This window comes from Dermacentor albipictus, unplaced genomic scaffold, assembly GCF_038994185.2.
Source record: "Dermacentor albipictus isolate Rhodes 1998 colony unplaced genomic scaffold, USDA_Dalb.pri_finalv2 scaffold_12, whole genome shotgun sequence".
NCBI lineage: Eukaryota > Metazoa > Arthropoda > Arachnida > Ixodida > Ixodidae > Dermacentor > Dermacentor albipictus.
Window position 1 is genome coordinate 13,512,745 of NW_027225566.1, and position 21,444 is coordinate 13,534,188.

At 42.4% G+C, this 21,444-nt stretch overlaps 1 long non-coding RNA gene across 1 annotated transcript; it reads right to left on the reverse strand.

Annotated features, from left to right (window-relative positions):
* On the reverse strand, window positions 1–21,006 carry LOC139051502 (uncharacterized). Its single transcript, XR_011509400.1, has 3 exons — window positions 20,857–21,006; window positions 9,607–9,952; window positions 1–318 (listed from the first exon to the last, which is right to left on the reverse strand). It is a non-coding gene; the product is annotated as an uncharacterized lncRNA (long non-coding RNA).
* Window positions 21,007–21,444: the final 438 nt, after the last annotated feature.

Below are 21,444 nucleotides of genomic sequence, written 5' to 3' on the forward strand. Positions count from 1 at the left end.
GCAACGGACATCTGTATTTTTAGGGTATGCTTTATTCTTTCCAACATATTTAGTCATCAGCGGTAATAACATTACCTGGCGGTTTTAGCCTAGGCCTATGCTGATAAAAGCTTGTTTATGTCGTTAAGAGAAGATCTGATATGTTTGACAATCATTTGTTCAGTTGTCTTCTTCAAGACGCCCCTAAAGAAACTTGTAGCAGCATTTATAATGGTGTTAATCAAAAAGTCTCCATGCTTTACTGCTTCAAGTTTGACTTCCAGTCCATCGAATTTAATTAGTTGGAAACCACCGAGTTGAAGTTCACCGGCATCAGTCCTGCAAATTACAAAAAATTTAAATAAAAATGCGGCTCAATAATATAACACTTTACAACTTTGCACTCATAGAAATGATAGGATGAGCTATTCAATACTGAAATATCAGGCTTCCACGAAATTAAGCTTTCCAAGGTTAACTTCGAATATGCGAAATCGATGATGACTCTTTGCAAGAAAAGAAATATGTAGATACTTCGAGCTCGTCTAGTACCCCACTACATTGTAGCAACTGCTCTGCGTTGTAAAATGCCGAAGCAAGTAGGAACGTCATAGAAATAGAAATACGAACGGCAGAGTTGTTGGCAGACTAAGTTTATACGAAAAAAACGCAAGTATCACCGCCATCTCTTAGGCGCAAAAGTTAACACGTACGTGGATTAACGGCTGTGCTCAAGCTCTAGCATCCTTAGCGCCGGCTTTATTGGTGCGCTTCGCAGTGTTAGTATTCCGCCACGCAGTTGAGAGTTCCGAAGGTGGCGCAACCCGCCGACCCGTCCCGCTGACTGCTACGGCATCGCTGACGCATTTGGCTTTGCGACGCTAATAAATCCACCTGCTTTCACGAGCGTGAAAGATCCTTTGTGCGCGACTCTTGTTCACTGCTGCTGAGCAGTGGGCAGCCTCGCCTCCTGGCCAGCAAAGCATTTTTAGGGGTGCGTAAAGCTAAAGCCACCTCTTATATTTGGGTAAACAACGAGCAAATGTATCTTCCCCAGAGCTGCTGCTTGGGCTTCTTGGAACTGCTTTGCAAGGGCGCCGTAATACTCAGCTACATCTCTGTGTTTTGCACGCTGTGAGCTCCATGCTGAAAAACTCCCTTATAACATGAGCAATGTTTTTTGCGTATGCCTTCGAAAATGCTTTGTTCGTGCTTCTGCCTTGCGCTGTGCCTTCCTGTTGTGTTCCTTGTTGCGGTGGAAAAAATAGATAATACAGACACAAGGTCTTCTGCTCTGCCGTAAGGGAACTGACTGCGCAGAAAGCATGTTGTTGAAAGTGCTGTAAAGTCGCTACCGAAACCAGAAATTCTCAGTTTTCGCAGGTCCCTAGGCTCGGGTTTTGCCTTCATCGTGCGGGCGGCACTATTTAAGAGAGCTCTAGCTCGGAGCCAAAACCAATTTCTCTATTCAAATACATGTAAAACGTAGCACTATTGACATGAGCCAAGCACTGTGCTGATTTGAAGAAAATCTGTTGCATTTAAATGAAAAAGGTAAATTTTAGCAGCTGAATGAATCACAAGAAAAACATAAACACGGAAGAAACAAAGATGAGACGAGTACACAGGACTGGCGCTTGCCCAGTGTAGGAGAAATATGATGTAGCAAAACATTTTCTTCTCTGTTTTGCTAGGGCATATTTTTCCAACCATGGAGAAGCGGCCAGCCCTCTATACCTTTTTCTTCCGAGTTTTTCTTTTCAGTTATGAACCAACTCCCGCAAGAAAGTGTATTAGTAGAACTGAGGGTTTTTGATTTTTCAGGATTTCGATACATCTTACACAACTTGCACGCAGTAAGTTCCAAAGAAATGTAAGGCAGTATTCGAACCCGTAGCTTTGCAACAAAGAGATAATTTGCTGTGGGGTAAACTGCATATGTTAAAGCGCACAAAGCGGACAAACTTTTCAGAGTGGCGATTTCGTCGAGTTAGCTATACATTGCGGAATAGTTATTAAACTGATGGACACACACATGTTTGCCGCGAGATCAACGGAGGTGTCTTGCAACGCCTTTCTATGTGCGTGTCTGTGAGCGCAAAATAGAATCTACAAGGAGAAACTTGATATTTATGTTTACAGCTTACGTAAGACAGTTACAATGCCTGTGATGGTATTACCGCAGTTTTAGTGACAATTTTTTCTAATATTGCAGGACGATGGACTGCTGTTGGATAGCGTACTATATATATTACATTGTTTTCTCTGCTTTAGATGCACTAATAGTAATAGGTGCACTTGACATTATTGTCATATCATTAAAACTAAGTGAAAGAGTTGGAAACTCGGTGCTTCAAGTTCTTTTCCTCTATTTTAGTTTCTGATTTCAAAATTTTTGCTAGAAAATTTCGCGGCACGAATAAAACTTCCTTCCCGCAGTCACTAAATTCAAACCCTTATTTTCTTTTATATGTAGCAAACCACATGAAACTCGGGGAACTGGTTGCCGAGAAAAAGGATTTCTCCATTCTTATGTAGGAACAAGAGCGTGAAAGAAACAGACACAAAGAAAAAGATTAAGACAACAGTGCTCCACTTCTAACAATACTATTTGGACAAACGGCGTAATATCTTCATACATATACATGTACAACCTGTTCTAATATCTAACAAGACATCCCCCACGAACATGGATTCTTAAACTGATAAAAACAAATCAAGAGCCCAACCATCTGCACGTGCTCTGGAGATAGTCGAGCTCTTTCTTAGTGAGTACTATAGGAGATAGGAGCGCCACCCTGCGTCGTCGTCGTTTAACTGTAACTAGACGCGAGTGTTTTAATTTTTTCTTTTTGCTGCAGGCGTTACCATTGCGCAAACCATGAGTGCCGGCTGCATTTAGTAAATGTGGCTCGAGAAACCAACGCGCAGTGTGTTACGACCCGTTTGCTGTGTCACCAATGCTCTGGCAAGGCCGCGTTGGAGCGCGAGCACTGTTCTTGCGTTAAGAGCGAAAATGATTGCACAGAGGAAGGTCCCTTTTACAGCACCCGTGGCTCTGGAAAGCGAGAGTGGGGTGGCATACAGTACGTTGCACATACAGCAGGAACATGATCTCGGAAATGAGCGGTGCAAACACACAGCAAAGTGAATCGGAATGCTTCCGCCAGGGGAGAAATTGAACGCCAGTGTCGAGGAAGAGACGACCCGAAGCGAAGCTGATGCACGAGTCCCGCTCCCTACCTAAGCCTATTTATTCAGCCGCAACTATCTCGCGCATGACGGTCGTGATGCCTGCACAAAATAATGCATTCATCAAACAGTGCCGAGCAGTCGCGTGTTTTCGCGCAGTGAGAGCTACCCTTCTAGCGTGTGGTTTGGTTTGAGCAATGCAATGCCAAGAAGCCCAAGCATATGTTCTTATGAATTCTGTTCCCATGTATTTATATGGGAGCCGCCGAGCTAAAGCTTCCCCTTAATCCCACCAAACGTTAAAAAAGGCAAATTAATGAGAATAACGCAATACTTTGGCAATATACATTACTTTGAAGCACGTTCTCGCTGCCTTTGATCCGGCCCCTAAGGTTCAGTTTTCATTTACTTTGTTTAAATTTTTTTCATTGCGCCGATAACTGCTTTTGAATCAGGCATAAGGAAGCAGTTCGTTCTTTGGTAATGCATTTCAGCAGTGCGTTAGCTGCCACCTAATTGACTATCGACCACAGGCCGACTTCCATTCTCGGCCCTTATGATCACGAGGAAGGGGCCGTAGTTTCAACGATTCTCCATCGTGCGGAGGTGCGCGAAAGGCGAGGGGTTTCCTAAATGCATGCAAAGGCTGGACCTCTATAACATGGTACGTGGCACGCTATCTTGTGGTCAGCCGCACGCCTGTGTAAACCCAGTTATTGCCACCGAGCGGCAGGGCTCTCATTGCCTGCTGTCACCGCTAAGTGAGCGGCGGTTCGTCACGTCCGTTCGAATAGCAAAGCGGCAAAGCATGCGCGATACGCCCTTACGACTTCCAAATAAAGCGCGTTCCTACAGAGAATGTGCAGCAAGCGCTGGTGGACGCCAAGCATCGGTTGCCGAAATAAGAGTGCTATGCGTGGTCCTATGTGTAGACTATACGGTACATCATCACGTAGGCGACACTAGTAATTTCGCAGTGGAAAAGAAGCAACGCGATAATCACATAAAGAAAACGTAAGGCTACGAAAGTCCCTGGTGCAGCACGCAACAGACACGTCTCAGGAAATTTATATATTTAGCTCGAACACCTTTAAGAAAACTGCGTATCGTCTACTCCAATTACGACGGTAATGATGAATATTTTTCCCAGGTTGATATCGTTTGGAAGAAACTCCAAAGCACTCCATTCAATAATTATACTGATCCACTAAATTACTCCTTGCTTTAAAGCTTCATTGTTCTAGTTTACATTGGAGATATGAATGGAATTGACAAAAAAAACCTTGTTCTGAGTTTCTAATGTTTGAACTGACCATGCAAACCCGAATAACTGGGGTTAAATCCTTCATTCGATTTGCCTTATTACGCATGCTGTATACTGCGAAGTGTTACTCAAGGCGCGATCCCCCTGTGACGCCGCAGAGCGGTGTAATATAAAGCTTCGCGATACCACGCGATAAAGCGATGGCCGGCTCCTGCTGTTTAAGTCGTCATATGTCCCATCGGTATTTGCGTCAACCGCCAATCGGAGGCGGTTCGTGGGAAGAAGGAAATGTGGCGGCACATTCTTCTCTAGGCTACGCTTTCACGTCACGAAGGCATTGGACCGATTTCCGGGCTTCGCGGTACCGCGAGCGCTGTGAATTAAGCAAACTGAACGAATAATTAGACGGTAGGTAATTCGGTCTACATGGCCAGTTAAAACTGCACAAGCCCGTAGCTGGACTTTTATATGGCAATTTTTTTTCTACTTCGCTACATGAGTTCATGGAGGAAGTTAACGACTGTGTTTATGACTAGGAAGTTGTTGTAAGTAAATAGTTTAAAAAGCGAATGCAGTGCTGCGATCCTTCTTGCAAACAATGTCCTATCTTTAGAACAGTTAACTGCTGGGCTAGTTAGTGATCTTGCATACTTAAAAGATTTTGCGCCAAAAAACAACACACACAAGAAAGACCCCCAAGGAAATTCCCCTAAGCTGTGATCATATGTATACAGTGGTCAAACAGGCAGATGTGTCAACATACGCCTAAGAGGACGCAGAAATTCAGTAAATGGCGCGCCATCCTCTAATCTCGCCTTACATTGTGAATCATGTCTGTCTAAACCCATCTTCCAAAACACAGTCAGTTTGTTCTGTCACCCTAACCAAACCACACGAGAAATCTCGGAAGCCTATCATTTCAGCGAAAATGCCGCGCTGTGCGTAAGCCAACCATCCATATTACTACATGAGAAATAATTCAGTTTTATGAATCGATGTTCACACGTGTCTTAGGTGCAGGATGTTTTTATACCTCATCTTCACATGCGCGAAGCGTCCACTTTCTATATATGTATTTTTCCATATGTGCATTAAACATCAGTTGTGAGTGAGCGTGTGTGGTGTGTGTTTCTTTCTCTACGTCTTTCGTGTATTTAGCGCTTTAAGTCTTTATTAACTTGGAGTTTTATTGCACTGATGAGCTGACACGCTCTGATGAACTTCAACAGTGAGTGTTCAACTCAGAGGCGTCATCATTATGGGAGCTAGATGGGCTACCTCGATGCTACCAACTGAGGGTGAACGTGTTTTCAGCAGCGCCGTTATTACGTTAGAAAACATTTGTGACTAATAAAAAGCTTATAATTATTTGCGCTGGTTTCCATTGTGGCACAAAATAATATATTGTGTTTTAAAAGGTCAGCAGAGACTCGAATGTCTCAGCCTGCTGTTATTAGGTCCCGCGTTGACGACAGTCGCTACGCCGGGATTGAGTGTTGCCGTGCGCAGATTATATCGCTTGTTCCTTTCTGCAAGATGCCTTTCACCCACCTATGTGCCCTGTTTATGGAAGATTCGCAACATGAGATAAAATGTAGTCGTTATCATCCTCCGCGGTTGCTTATCGGCTTTGGTGTTAAGCTCTATAGCCGCTAAGCACTGCTGCTAAGCACCGAAGTCGCGGGATCGAATTCCAGCCGCGGTACCCCCATTTCGAAGGGGCAAATGCAAAGACGTCCATATGTCATGCAGCAGGGGGACGTCAAAGAACCTTAGGTGGCCGAAATTAATCCGGAGTCCACCACTACAGGAATGCCTCATAATCAGATCGTGCTTTGGGAACGTAAAGTCCCAAAATTTTATATTTCATTGTTAATCGCCCAAGTTTCTTTAACTTATTAAACAATCTTCTTTCAAATCATCAGCGATCTGTCTTGCACTTGAATGCACGCAGTCCGCGCAAGCACTTCGACGAATTCTCCGATCTCGTTTCGTCATTCACCTTCCCATTTTCAATCATCAGAGTATCTGAAACTTGGTTGAGCGACCATGATAAACACCTTTTCTGTTTTTCTAGTTTTGTTCCTGAATACTCCAATCGTCCGTTCAGCAACCATGGCGGCGCAGCGCTGTACATCTATTCAGATATTACTTACAACCGAAGAAACGATCTTAAACTTAATGTAACTAATTGTGAAGATGTTTGGATTGAACTTAAAAATGACTTCCTCAACATAGACAACAAAGACCTAATAATTGGTTGCATATATCGTTCACCCTCGTCATCAGCAATAGACTTCTGTACTGCTCTCCATAAAGTCATGGGACTGCTAGCAGATGAAAACAAAAATGTAATAATTATAGGTGACATCAACATTAACATCGCTGATAGTACGTCTACTCATGCTTTACATTATTCTGATTGTTTTAACAGCTTTGGTTATGAATGTTTAATTAAGATACCGACACGATGTGCTAACCACCCCATAGGTACATTAATTGACCATGCATTATCAAATTTGGCATATCCACCAGACGCAGGTGTTATGATGACCGACATAACTGATCACTATCCTATATTTCTAAATTTTCACTACACTCATGGCTCCGAAAAAATCACGTACACCAAGTTTATATTAGAAAAACAATCATTCCTTGACGCCGTGTCGAACCTTGACTGGTCCCCCATCTTTTCTACAAATGATCCACAAAAAGCATTTGCACTGTTTATCTCTATGCTTAAGTCATGTGTTGATCGTCATTCCATTCAAGTTAAATGCAAGAAGAAGTACGCGTCCCCTCAAAATCCATGGATAACAGATAAGCTCTTAGCTTTAATGCGCAAAAAGGATAATCTTTATAAGAAAACCAAACGACAACCATTTAACAAGAATTTAGCAATCCCGTACAAAAAGTTTTCTAACCAGCTTTCTGCCACATTGAAAAAAGCTAAAAAAACATGGTACGAAAGGAAAATTTTGGAATGCGATAAAAACGTAAAAAAGAAATGGGAAATTGTTAACTCCTTCCTAAACAGGGCAAATAATCGCGAAGCTATAACAGAAATTGCATATCAGGGTAGGGTATACAAGACCGCCAAAGAAATAGCTGATGCGTTTGCTGATTTCTTCTTTAGCAGCGAGCTACAGCCACCTGCGCATGACAATCCCGTGCCCCAGCGCCTGCCACATTCTTTCTTTTTATTTCCAACTACATCTCAGGAAGTTCTAAACATTATAAACAACATGAAAATAACCGGCGCCGGCATCGATAAATTACATCCTTCCCATATGAAATTAATTGCACCCCTAATAAGTGATGTCCTTGCAGACATAATCAACGTCATGTTTAAATCAGGCAGTTTCACACAAGAGCTAAAACAAGGCAAGATAACCCCAATTTTTAAGAAAGGTGACCGCTCTTTAATTTCCAATTATCGCCCCATCTGTGTATTACCATTCTTTAGTAAGGTAATCGAAAAGCTAATAGAAAAACGTTTAACTAATTACCTTACAAAATTTAACATTCTCTCACCATTCCAATACGGCTTTCGCTCGGGTTACTCGACCGAACTGGCTCTCGTTGCTCTAACCGATCAACTAAAACTAGCTATCGATGAAGGGAATTATGCAGCGTCAGTGTTTGTAGATTTAAGCAAAGCGTTTGAGAAAATAAATCACCGCATCTTATTTCGTAAGCTTGCATCATTGGGAATCACCGGCCCAGCGCTCTTGTTACTACAAGATTACCTAACAGACAGACTGCAAGTAGTAACCATTTCAGCCGTTCATTCTAAAACCATGGTCACTAATATTGGTGTGCCCCAGGGTTCCATATTGGGTCCGCTTTTGTTTTTACTATACGTGAATGATCTGCCTAACTGCCTGCCCTTTTCGAAATGTATACTTTATGCAGATGATACTAGTATTATTAATTACAATCAATGTATTACAACCTTAGTATCTAACCTTAACAGCGACTTACACAGCCCGATGGAGTGGTGCCAAACTAACCAGCTACAGATAAACCCGTCTAAAACAAAATTTGTTGTATTCACTTCCCACCAACGAACACTTCACTCCATTCCTCCTATCTTATTAGGCGGAAGTCCTATCCCTGCAAGTTTTTCATACAATTATCTTGGCATAGAAGTAGACAAACATCCTAAATTTACTGAACACATAACCAAACTAAAACAGAAGATTACCTACGGGATTAGGGTACTTCTAAAAGCACGAAACATATTTGACCATCAAACATTACTATCATTATACTTTTCATTTATTCATTCCCACATCATTTACTGCGTTACTTGCTGGGGAAACACTTACGTAACCCACTTAAACTCATTGCAAATTCTACAGAATCAGGCTATTAGGATAATTACGTTTAGCCCATATAATAACAACGCCTCATATCTTTTACGAACTAATCACATTCTTACTGTCACACAACTCGTTAAATATAATCTAGGTACCTTTTTGTTCCGCGAAATCAATTACACACGATGCGATAGCTTGTTACCACAGTCTTCTCTATTAAATACTAATATTACCAGGTTTGCAATAAATAGGAACTTCATGTTACCTAAAATCCATACTAATTATGGCAAACAGAGCGTCCATTTTTCATCTATCGCATTTTGGAACACACTACCAATTTACATAAAAACACTTAAAATTCACGAATTCAAGAAATAACTAAAAGATTACATTATGTCGAATACTGATGCCTAGTCCATACTCATAACATTTCTTTCAGGGTCCCTTCATTTCATTTTCATTGCCATACCGTTAGGTTTCTGTTCTTGCATCACATATACATTCGAGTTAACAAATTCTACTGTGTTCGTCACGTCATCTACGCAGTTACTTCATCAGTTGTCAACGAGATTGTGTTACAGAGCTTTTTTTCATGACATTTATGCATATGTAATTCTTCAATCATGGTATTCATACTAAAACCTGTAATTTTTTAACAATGTGTTGAAAACTGCTGTACTTTTGTTTTATTACGTTTACTTTGTAAAGGAGGTCCCATTGCAGTCTTTGACTCCGGGACCTCCTCCTGAATATTAACAACTTGTAATCATTCTAATGATCTCAATAAAAACCGATTCTGATTCTGATTCTGACTCCTTTGCACTGCATTAAGTGCATAGGCAAACTTACCCATTGAGATGGACGGTCATCCTGGTTGCACTAATGGAGGCAGACATGTAAGCGACCAGGTGGCTAAAACGGGCAGCAGTTATCAAGGCCGTGTAGTTTACAAGCAGTTGCTGAGTGCCAACATCTATGCTAGCGCAGAAGGTACCGTTTTCGGCTCGTACAATGTTCGTGCCTGTCCGCGTAAGCGATCGAAGGCCTGAGACTGATCCTTCTAGCAGCAACACCTGGCCGAAGAAAGAAAAATCCAACGTTTGGTCGGGTAGTGCCATGGGATCTAATTTTAAATAGCTAGTTCCTAGCCGAAGCATCTTTGTAAACAGGTCTGTCTTCGGGTGTGATGGGGTCACTGCAAATGAAAAGAAACATGAAAGGCGAATATGAGTACCACGGTACCTAATTACCTGGCGCTGTCTTTATTGATTACCTACGACTAACACTTTATTGCTTAAGACGACCGTAGAAAAAATACCATACGATATAGTCATTTGTGTGTGCCATCTGTATAGATCGATCAACTTTGTGTTTTCGATCATCTCGACGATGGGCGTGACTAAACGACCCATTTACTAACAGAGACAGACAGAGAAGGGAGAAAGGAAAGGCAGGAAGGTTAACGAGACTGAGTCCAGTTTGCTGCTCTACGCGTGGGAAGGGGATCCACAAGGACACCGCCGTGTTGCTAACTCTCACTTGTTGCAATATTAATATTTAAACACGATGCAAAAGCAAGCATTTATACTTAGGGCGAACGTGTGGGTGATGTGAAAATTTCATTTCGTATATTTTTTTACAACGATCCTATGGCTGTTTATAGCATTTTTACGTAAGATTACCGGAGGAGGAGGAGGAGTCGATTTTAATGAAGAGAAAGGTGCGTGAACTCCATGGCACCGCCATACCGAGGGAGGTTCGGGATTGCGTTCATTATGTGTCCCGTCTTAATTGCATCTCCTCGTCCACACTTGCGCGCTCGCGCAAGTAGCAACATGGCGTCGCCTTTAAGGCGACCGATTTCAATGCATAGGCGATATGACGAATTTTCTTCCAGCATCGACTATATTAACTTTATCGGATGCTTATGATGATGTTGTAGATGATTTATTAGCATGTTTTATAAACGGGCCTGTGAAAAATAGTTGCCTAGCCTGCTTGAGCTTATCAGGTGTGCAACATATGCTTTTCAGTCCAGGATTTTGTGTGCATCACTCTTGTCGTTTTTTTCCTCTACCTTAAAACTTCTGCGTCAGCCTTGTACCATTGCCTATGCCGGTATCGGGTGCGGTCCTACAATATATCCCGTGCCTTTTTCCCACAAATATTGTAAACATACCTTACATATCCCATCATATAATGTCATGTAAAGGGCCCTTAAGAATGAAATAAACGGTAATGATGAATAATTGCGAATAAGTGTGTGGCTAATATTAACGAGCTCTTTCAGCCCCAGTCCAATACACAATAAAAATGCCAGCGAGATATGGTTGACACAAAGGAATGATTAAGCCAAGTTCAAAAGAAGGCTATCGGTCTTCGTGCTCGTCTTGATAACGCCGAAAGACTACTCCCAACGGGATAATCTGCAGGTTTTCGTAATAAGCCACATTACAGAATCTAAAAAAAGCTGAAAAATAGTATGAAATATTCTTAATATTGCCACCGAAAAATTAATCCCTTAGTTGACCACAGAACCACTTGCCGGCGTATCCAGGATTGGGCGATTTGCATCAGAAAGAAATAGACCGAGAATGGTTAAGTTTTCTGCCCACTTGACAAAAATGCTTGTCTTTCCAAAGCGTTCGTAGCCCCAAAAAGTTTTAGTCAACATGGGTGAGGGCTTTTATCTTGCTACGCGCAACGAGCGCGCGAAACTGAGCGAGTTTTGGAAACCCTCAAATACGGAGTTCAAGCTATGCTGTAAAAATTATTTTACTGGTAGTAGGTGCTGTACCTTCCACGAAATGGTGAATTCTTTCCACGACGCGCGATCCGCGACTAATACCCAAAAGAACACGATCCCGTCGGGTCTTTTTCGGGTACACATAAGGACACTTGAAGGCTCGTATGCCTTACCTGTCAGTTATTTCTGTATTATTGACTAATATCCGCATTCTCTATCCGTGAACAGACAGCTTGAATGCACTAACTAATGACTAAAGAGCAGATACTGTTGCCTTAAGAGAAACTTGGCTCCCTAACAAGGTGTTGGAAAATATGTTACATGATTGCAACAAAAAGTTGATGGTGTTACAACGCGGGCGGAATGATATAACAGTTGGTGGCGTACTAATTGCTCTTAATGAATGTTTTGAACGCATACCACTAAAAATTATCTGCTTTTAGAATTTGTTTGGTGTTGTGAAACAATCGCCTTTAAATAGCTAATATTTGGGGCGTATTACCACACTCCCAACAGTTGAAACAATTTCAATGCATACATTCCCAATTGTTTTACCGAAATTTCTTGCTTGCTATCCGGGTTTGCGCATTTTCCTTGTCGGTGGTTATAATTTTGCATCGGTGGTCATGTAACAATGTCGAAGACGCAATCTAACAATGTCAAAACTATCCGCGTGTGTTTTGCTATACCTTTTCTGCTCAACTACATAACAGAGTCGTGATTGTAATGCCGGCACATCCTCTGGCACATGACTGTGACTTAGCCTTGGTATGCTACCCATGAAGTTTCGCTGTGGATAGTAGCTATACTTTGGACCTTAAATGAAAAAAAATCTGTCCTCTTCCACATCTGAGCGCATACTGGAAAATGAGCGTTGGTTCGCGGTGCTGAGCACCAGTTCATGGAGGCCAAGTGAGTCAGCAGCTCCGCCATAGTTAAAGGCTCACTCATAAGGAAATGTCGGGCAAGGCTTGCTGACTCAATATATGTGGTTTAACGGCGTTGGTTAGCGGATAATAGGGTTATGAAAGTTGTCGCTGCTGTACCTATCTGGGAGCCAAAACTGTCGCTTCATCCAGGTTTTCAGTATTTTGGTTGTCAACTACGTAACAGGGTTGCGTTCGTGATACCGCGTACCCCAGTGGATATAAATGATGATGATGATGATAATTATGCTGAAGGGGAACGCAGCTAAACTTGTGTTGGTGCGTTCGCGCTGTCCTTGGACTCTGCACTTTGCCTCACACTATCGCATTTGACTTTCATGTTTTGAGCAAAAGGTGTGCATTTCTCTTTTGCCTAACTTGTGCAGGTTGCGCACGAATTCCTTTAAGCACGTCTCGCTGTACGAACGCCATTCGGCGAGCGTGTCCTGCGCGCATGCTTCTTAAGTGTGCCGTGTATAATGATATTCTTTTGAGTTGATGCGTCAGCGACCTCACGGGACTTTAGCCTTTTAAAGACCTCCTGCTAGCATTCTTCGCTCCAGATATATACCAAAAAATATTAGTAAGCTGCGTCAGTTTCATCCAAAGAAGGGCAACAAAGTACGCTTTGTGTAGTCCACAATCCCGCTTTCCTGTACCAGTCTCCGTCTTAGAAGCTCGTGCAATTGGGTTTTAGCAATTGTAATGCAGTGCGAAAAAGCCCAGTACTGCAATCTTGCAATCTGAAGTACGTGAACTATCGTTTCTACTTTGGCCAACAGATTGTGTTAGCTTCAGCCGAACTCCGTCATAACTAGTGAGATCTACTTCCAGGAATATCAAAATAATATTCAAACAAAGACAACACTGTGACAAGTACGAAGCGTAGACTTCAACCGCAAGATTTCATTTCAATGCAACATAGGTATATATATATAAATATATTTACGAAGTATTTCACTTTACCTCTGCTAAGAAAAGAGCGAAAGAGGGAATCTTTTATTGTCAGAAAAGCACTATGCTAAAGCTTTCTTTAGAACTTTTCCACAACATCACCTGATGTTTTAAATGAGGTGTGCGCTAGCCAATGAAGCCAAATAATATTGTTCATCATGCTCTCGAGCAGCACGCTACTTTTATGAGCAAGCTAAGGTTTTTTTGACAAATAATAAAGAACTGATGAATGCATAATGAATAACGGCTCATGGTTGTTTTAGCGCGTGACAGTCGCAAACAACAGAGCCTACCCTTTTCACCATGAACTTGCCCACCGTTTGCGCTTGCTTAAACAGCGGTATCGCAACCAAGAGGTCCTTACTTCAAGCCCGTACAGTGACGAGCTTTTATTTTCTGGCATGCCACCCCCTACTATGTCTGGATATGAGTTCCGTGGGGAAACACAATAAATTTAACTTAGGCGTGAATCTTAAAAAAGCGTGCGCATCCATGTGGCAGTGTCTCTTCTGTGCTTTTCCAGTATTTTTCAAGATTTGGTTTTCTGCATCGGTTTTTCTCAATAATTATCAGTTCGGCAGGTGATGTTCTACAGCACCCACCGTGGTGGCGTAGGGGATGTTATATTGCGCGGCTAAGCCCGGCGGCGCGGGATCAAATCCCGGATGTGGTGGCGGCATTTCGATAGAGGCGAAGTACAAAAAAGACAACCGTGTACCGTGTATTGAATGCATGTTAAAGAGCCTCAGGTAATCGAAATAAATCCGGAGTCCCCCACCACGGTGTGTCTGTAATCATAACATGGTTTCGGCAAGTGAAACCTAGGAATTTATCTAATAATTGTTCTACAGCGGCTGCTCTTCATAGCTAATTCACACATTACTGCATCCGTCCTCCATTTATCCGGCCTTGGGTGTAGACAGATGCAATTTCCAAGATTCCGCTCAGGTACGATAATAACACTAGCTCTTTCAATCTTCACAGAAAGTCAATAAAGCGTATGTCGATATTCACGATCCGCAAAATTATCTGTGGTGAAATCCTGAAGCATTTTCTTCAGAAATTTAAAACGAACATTGCAGGCGCAAGTGGCAACATTGGGAAAACATAAACTTCCTTGTCGTCCTTGGTGAGCTACGTCTGATATTGTGCTCGCAAATCTATTTACAAAGAATACCCTCAGCAATCATCATCATCATCACCACCCGATATTAAGTCCACTGCAGGACGAAGGCCTATCCCCCCGATCTCCAATTACCCCTGTGTTGCGCCAACCGATTCCAACTTGCGCCTGCGAATTTCTTAATTTCATCCCCCCACCTAGTTTTTTGCCGTCCTCGATTGCGTTTCCATTCTCTTGGCACCCATTCTATAACCCTGACGGTCCACCAGTTAACTAACCTAAGCATTAGTTGACCTGCCCAACTACACTTTTTTTCCTTGATGTCGATTAATATGACGGCTATGCCTGTTTGCTCTCTGATACACACCGCTCTCCGTCTGTCTCTTAACGTTACGGCTATTATTCTTCGTTCCATTGCTCTTTGTGCTGTCCATTACTTAGCATCAATAGACTACAACTATATAAAAACATAACTTCGCAAGTAGTGAATAGCCACAGGGTAGATACTGCTGGAACCGGTAAATCGTATTGTGGAAGCTTCTAAAGCCTGTAAATAAACAGAGTACACGGAACCATGTGTGTTCGAAAATAATTACGGGTTTCCAGAGATTTCTTTGGGTTTGATGGCGCTACTAGTAGGCATTTACTGACAACTTGGAAACATCTTCTCAAGTTCACAGAAAGCATGCTTTTCAATTGGAGCGTTAGCCTTCCTATTACAAAGTGAAGGCACAAATAGAAGTCACATACTGTGTATTGTGTATAACGTATTCCAACAGCGCGCAAAGACAGTTCACCCATTTGCATATGTTTCGTGGGCATAAATTGAAACGACAACAAAAAATGATCAAAGTGCCTGTGGCACTTAAACACTTCAGCATGTGGCTCAGATTGTGTTCAGGCTTTTATGTAATATAGTGCAGTAAGAAAATCGCCATGTCGCAGGACGCTTAGAGCAACGTCCTCAAACACAGGCAAATCTAGAAAGAAGAAACCTATCTATGTAACTTTTTGGTTGCTGGTATTGAAATCTAGTCAATGCTACACATTTGACTTCTAATGCTTCACTAGTCCAGTCCCTAGCGCAGCTTCACCCGCTTGCCAGCTTCCAAGGCCCACATGGCGTACGAAATATGCACTAAAAAAGCCAGTTGGAGTCCCGCTTCACCTTCAGCCACAAGTACGAAGCGTAGACGTCAACCGCAAGATTTCATTTTAGAACAACATAGGTATATATATACAATGTGTTGCAGCTTAGCAGTGTTGAATAGAGAGGAAGAGAGAACATTTTTATGTCAGAAAAGCACAATGCTAAAGCTTTTCTCAGAGCTTTGGTAGAACATCAGCTGGTGTTTTAAAAGAGGTGCGCGAAAGCCAATGCAGCCAAATTAATATTGTTCGTAATCCTCTTGAGCAGCACTCTAGTGCTTTTTCTTCGACAACTAATAATTAACTGATGAATGAACATTCAATAACGGCTCATGGTTGTTTTAGAGTGTGCCAGTCGCAATAAACACAGCCTACAATTTTCACCATGAACTTGCTCGCCGTTTATTTTAGTTTAAACAACTATATTGCAACCAAGAGGTCTATACTTCAAACCCGTACAGAGAGGAGATTTTCTTTTCATTGATTCCACCCAGTTCCGTCCGGAAACGCTATAGACAGTTTCACTCGCGCGATAACTGCAACGACAGTGAGCCCCAAAGAAACTTCCGGTCCCGGGCCTTATCAGTCTACTGCACCGGAACACAAAGCGCGTTTTTAAGTTGTTTTACTGGCGAAAAGTCTATTTTTAAGTTTTGAGATAAAAGACGTGCGCATTACGCCTCAAGACAAATGAATAAAAATTTTCGTGTAACTTAAGGGAACATGCACTTGTAAAATTGCCCTTATCTACAGAGTAAATGTGTTGAAAATCTGCGGGCTTAGATTTTAACGCACACTTGCTAGTGAATATTTTTATTTATATATTTATAGATATTGTGATCTTTTAATATATCTTAGCAGGGTGGGAACATACAAGTACATTCATAAAAACATACCGTTCAAGCCTTCATGCCTACGCTTGAATTCAACATGGTAAAAGGAGAGAATGAATTAAAAGAAGGAGCAAATAAACCATGTGCGGTTCGGTCTGCATGTGCGCCTGAAAACGGGATAAAGAATTTTGTTGAACGACTTCATCAGGAAGTCTATTCCAATCAACTATTCTTGTAAAATAAGAGCATTTGAAGCAGTATTGCAGCCAATGCCTTGCTTGCTCGCTAAATGTAGCGCGCTACATCAATGAGCAAAAGAGGAAACCATCCCAGGCCTATGTTTACAAACAGTGAAAGGGCCTATAACCTTAATTTAGGCGTGAAACTTAAAGCTGGAGGTGTATGGAGGCGTATGGACGTGTTTCTTCCGCACTTATTCGCGATAAATTGTTCAAGTATGTTCCAAGATATGGTTTTATAGATCGATTTTTCTGAATATCTATCGATGCGACTGGTTATGTTTTATAGCTCCCGCCCTTTCGATGGAAGCAGCCGCATTTCGATGGAGGTGAATTGCAAAAACACCCGTGCACTGTGCATTGCATGTACGTTAAAGAGCTCTGATGATCAAAATAAATCGGGACTCCCCCCTTACGCCGTGTCTCATAATCATAACCTGTCTTCGGCAGGTAAAACCCCAGCACTTGTCTAAATACACGATTTACGGCGGCTGTTCCTTACAGCTGATTCAAACTTTACTGCATCCGTACTTCTTATGGGCGTAGGCAGATACAATTCCCTAGATTCCGCACAGGTGGGATAATTACGCTACCTCTTTTTATCTTCGCAGATAGTCAGCAAACCGTATGTCGATGCTCATGATCCTGAACATTATGTGTACTGAAATACCGAAGCGTATTCACAAATTTAAAATGAACATTGTAGACGCAAGTGGCAACACTGGGATAACAAACTTCCATGTCGTCCTTGCTGGGCTACATCTGATGTTCTGCTCTCAAACCTATCTGCAAAGAATACCCGCAGCAATAGACTACAACTATATAAATATCCAACTTCGCAAGTAGTGAATAGCCACAGTGTAGATACTGCTGGAAGCAGCAAATCTTATTGCGGAAGCTTCTAAAGCCTGCAACTAAACATATTACATGATGATGTTGATGATGATGTGTTTTGTTGGAAAATAATTACGGGTTTTCAGAAATTTTTTATGGTTGAAGGTGCTACTAGTGCGAAATTACTGACAACTTGGAAACATCTGCTCAAGTTGTTTACAGAAAGCATGCTTTTCAATTGGAGCGCTACCCTTCGTATTATTCATTGAAGGCACAAATAGAATTAACATACTTTGTGTTGTGTACAACGTATTCCAATAACGCGCTGACAGTTCACCTCGTTGCAAATGTTTGGTGGGCGTATATTGAAACGACACCAAAAAATCATCAAAGCCGCTTGTGGCACTTAAGTACTTCAGCATGTGGTTCAGATTCTGTACAGGCTTCTATGCAATATAAGGTCGTAAGAAAATCACCGTGTCGCAGTAGGCTTAAAGCAAGCTCCTCACATGCAGGCAAATTTAGAAACACAAAAACTAATTTTCTCACGTTTTGCTTGGTAGTATTGAATCGTTGACAATGGTCTCCATTTCACACCTCATGCATCTCTAGTCCAGTCCCTAGCGTAGTTTCACCCGATTGGCAGCTACTAAGTCCCGCATGGCGTAAGAAATATGTATAAAAAAGGCAGCAGTCCGTTGGAGTCTGGATTCACCCTAGTAAGGCTGCGAGAGCATTTTCAGTCTGACGAAGCAACAAAGCATAATCTTATTCGTTTCGAACGGCTCTTATCGGCGTCATTAAGCTGAATGAAATCTTAAATATTACGCATATACGTTATGTAATTTTTAAAGTCGGCGTGTTTTGGGGGATTTGAGTATATCCAAAATCTAAAGAACATCTGGGGTTTTAAGACAAAAATGCGCGATCTGCTTAAGAAGCACACCACAGTGGGCGACTCCTGAGTAAGCTGGACCACGTGAGGTTCACTAACGTGCACCCAAAGCACGGCATAAAGGCGCGCGTTTGCTTTTTGCCCCCATCGAAATGTAGTGGCTGCGACTTTGATTTGATCTCGTGACCTTGTGCATAAGCAGAGCAATGCCATACCGACTAAGCCACCATGGTGGGTCATGCAAAATATTCCGTAGCCGCTAGGCCGGATCTCTGGACTAATTGAGTGGCTCACCTGTACCATGTTTGCCATAAATACCATTTAGAACACTTCTGATGAAATGCATCATACTATAAGTGACACAAAAAGAGAAGAAATGCTAAGTTCAGAGCGATTTAGTTTCATTTTTTTGTCCCACATTCATTTTTCGGACACACATTGAATATAGTAGAGAATGCCAAAAGTGTGATGAGTAAGCCGAAGGAAGTGAATGAACTTGGATGTTTATCCTATGTTCATTGACTGCACGAGAGAGTTGTGTGCGTAAAAGCTTTTGAAGCAAATGCGTTTCAACCTTCTTCCTCCGGGTTTTGTAGGTCTCATCACATCGTCACCCTGTCGCTCCTTCTCGATCAACCAGGTGTAAAAAAAGAAAATTTCTCCAGGATCATCCAAAGAATTGGAGGCGTATAGCATAGCTCCTGTAGCATTGCAAAGACCAGCTTAGTTCACTCTTCCAATGATTGGACAGGAACTACGTATCAAACACACCCTTAGTGGCTGCTACCCTAGAATCAGAAAATCAATTGAATTTTGTCTACAGGTGCATCAAATATTCTCTGAGTGAAAACCTGGAAACATACAGGAGGCTGCAGAGTCCTCCGCACGGCAGGAGACTCCGCACGGCGCGGAGTCTCCTGCTCCTGCGTGTTGGCGTCATCATGGTGACAAGCACATTCCATTGGAGAGTTGGCTTCTCGCCACTCTCCTGAAGAAGATAAAGTTCTATTGCCACTCAGTTTCATAGACGTTCCGCCTAGCTGGTTTACGAAGGCACCATCAAAGAATGGATTAAGTAAGAAAAGGTTGAATTTGTAGGGAGGGCGCTGAGTAGATCTACATTAAGTCAGAGGTGCGTAAGTGTGCTTATGGTGCCATGTAGTCTTGATGTTGCTGTTCTCAAGCATTACTACGCAGTATCTCCCCCAAAGACTAGTTCTACTATAGTCCAACGCCTTTATATTGCTTCTACTTTTGCTCATTGCTTTCTTCTGCGGACCGGAAACTCTTCTTCTCAATTGATTAATCAATCATTGTGGCAGGTGATTTAGGTTTCTTTCAGTATTTTCAATTCTTGTTTCTAGGGCCTGTGAGAAGAACAACACTTGCAGATTGCATTATATGCAGTGGTTGATATATACGGGATGCTATTACCTACATTCTTGCATTTTAAAAGTAATAAAACTATCAAATACGAAAAAATGATATATAATTATTATTGGTCAGCGCCATCTATACGCGGCAAACGTTTAGAAGCACGAATATCGGTGGTAGCATACGGTTATGGGATCAAGACGACAGTATTTAATTAAACAAATACCGTAATTTAACCAGAAAGGGCACCTAATTTTCTGTTCTCATTTGAGTGCTGAAGAATCTCCTCTGTGTCCCTATGCTAGGCGATGCTATTTTTGTACTCTGCTTTCACGCTCTCTCAGCTCTCTCTCCCTCAGCTCGGCGAAGTCACGAACGTAAAGGGAAACCCAGCGGGGCTTTACCAGCCCCACTGTAAAAGCCTAAAAGCTTGTCAACAGCTGTGGTCACTGAATTCTCAGTGACTGGTAAATTTCCTGCAGTGGACGTAAAACCGGCTCACGATGATGATGGTGGTGATAGATCAAATCTGACTCTGTAAAATGTTCACCGGCCCGTAAAACTTTACTTACAAAATAGCGCTACAGCTTCAGTACTCAGCTCACATACATCACCAAAGCAGACCGCAATTCATAAAGACGAGATAACTCGGCAGAATGGCATTCGTCACAGTGTAAACGAATGTGTGAGAAACGCCAGAAAGACAACGTAAGCAAGACAAATGTTAATGGAAGCGCAATGGGTACAGACAGCGTGGATATTTCTTTAATTTTACATTATTTTTGCCTTTCGTCATAGGCTCGCACTCCCGCTTGTCACCGGCATCATCCGCTACGTGAGACGGATAAAAAATGAATAGAATCAGCAAGAAATAAATGGAATAGCATGAGAATGAACAGGGAGAGAATCGGTACGGCTCCACTGGTGTTGCGTACCTCCTCTCGTTTTCCGTGTTTGCTGCGCCTTCAATTGCTACGTGCCCAAACAAAGAACCCAATTCAATCACAGAAATAACGCCGGTCTCACCTGAGCTGTGACTTCCACACGTAAACGCCAATAGCAAGATGACCAAAATTCGTTTGTCAAAATTCATGACTGCACCGGGGATTCTCCACGCACAAATGCGACCCAAGTCGGTGTCCAAGCCTCCAGCCTTGGTGCTAGTACTTGGGAGGACTCACGCGAACCTTATATCACTGGCGAGCGCGGGCAGCGCGATAACAATCACTAGGTCAAGCCCTGTTTCCGAGACACGGGAGAAGCGCTTACTATGCAATCACTTCATATCCGGGTATCTGAGACTCCGAGACGTGGGAACGGACAGATGGTTAGACGTCATCCCTATGCAATGAGAACGGAGGTCAAACGACATCGCGTGAGCGACAAGCAAATTTTGGCGACTAAGAAGAAAGTCTCCCTCACTGATCTGGGCCGCGTGAAGCATGCTTTATTTGCCACTGGATTTCGCAAGCACTGAGATGTTTTCCTGGAGGCGCATGCAAGGCCTGCAAAGGTGACGGTGGATAAAGCCAAACTTTGATCATAGTGATGATGGAGAACCATCTGCTATATCTCATGTAGCAAAATTTCAGCTGCACTACAGGGTAAAGCTAA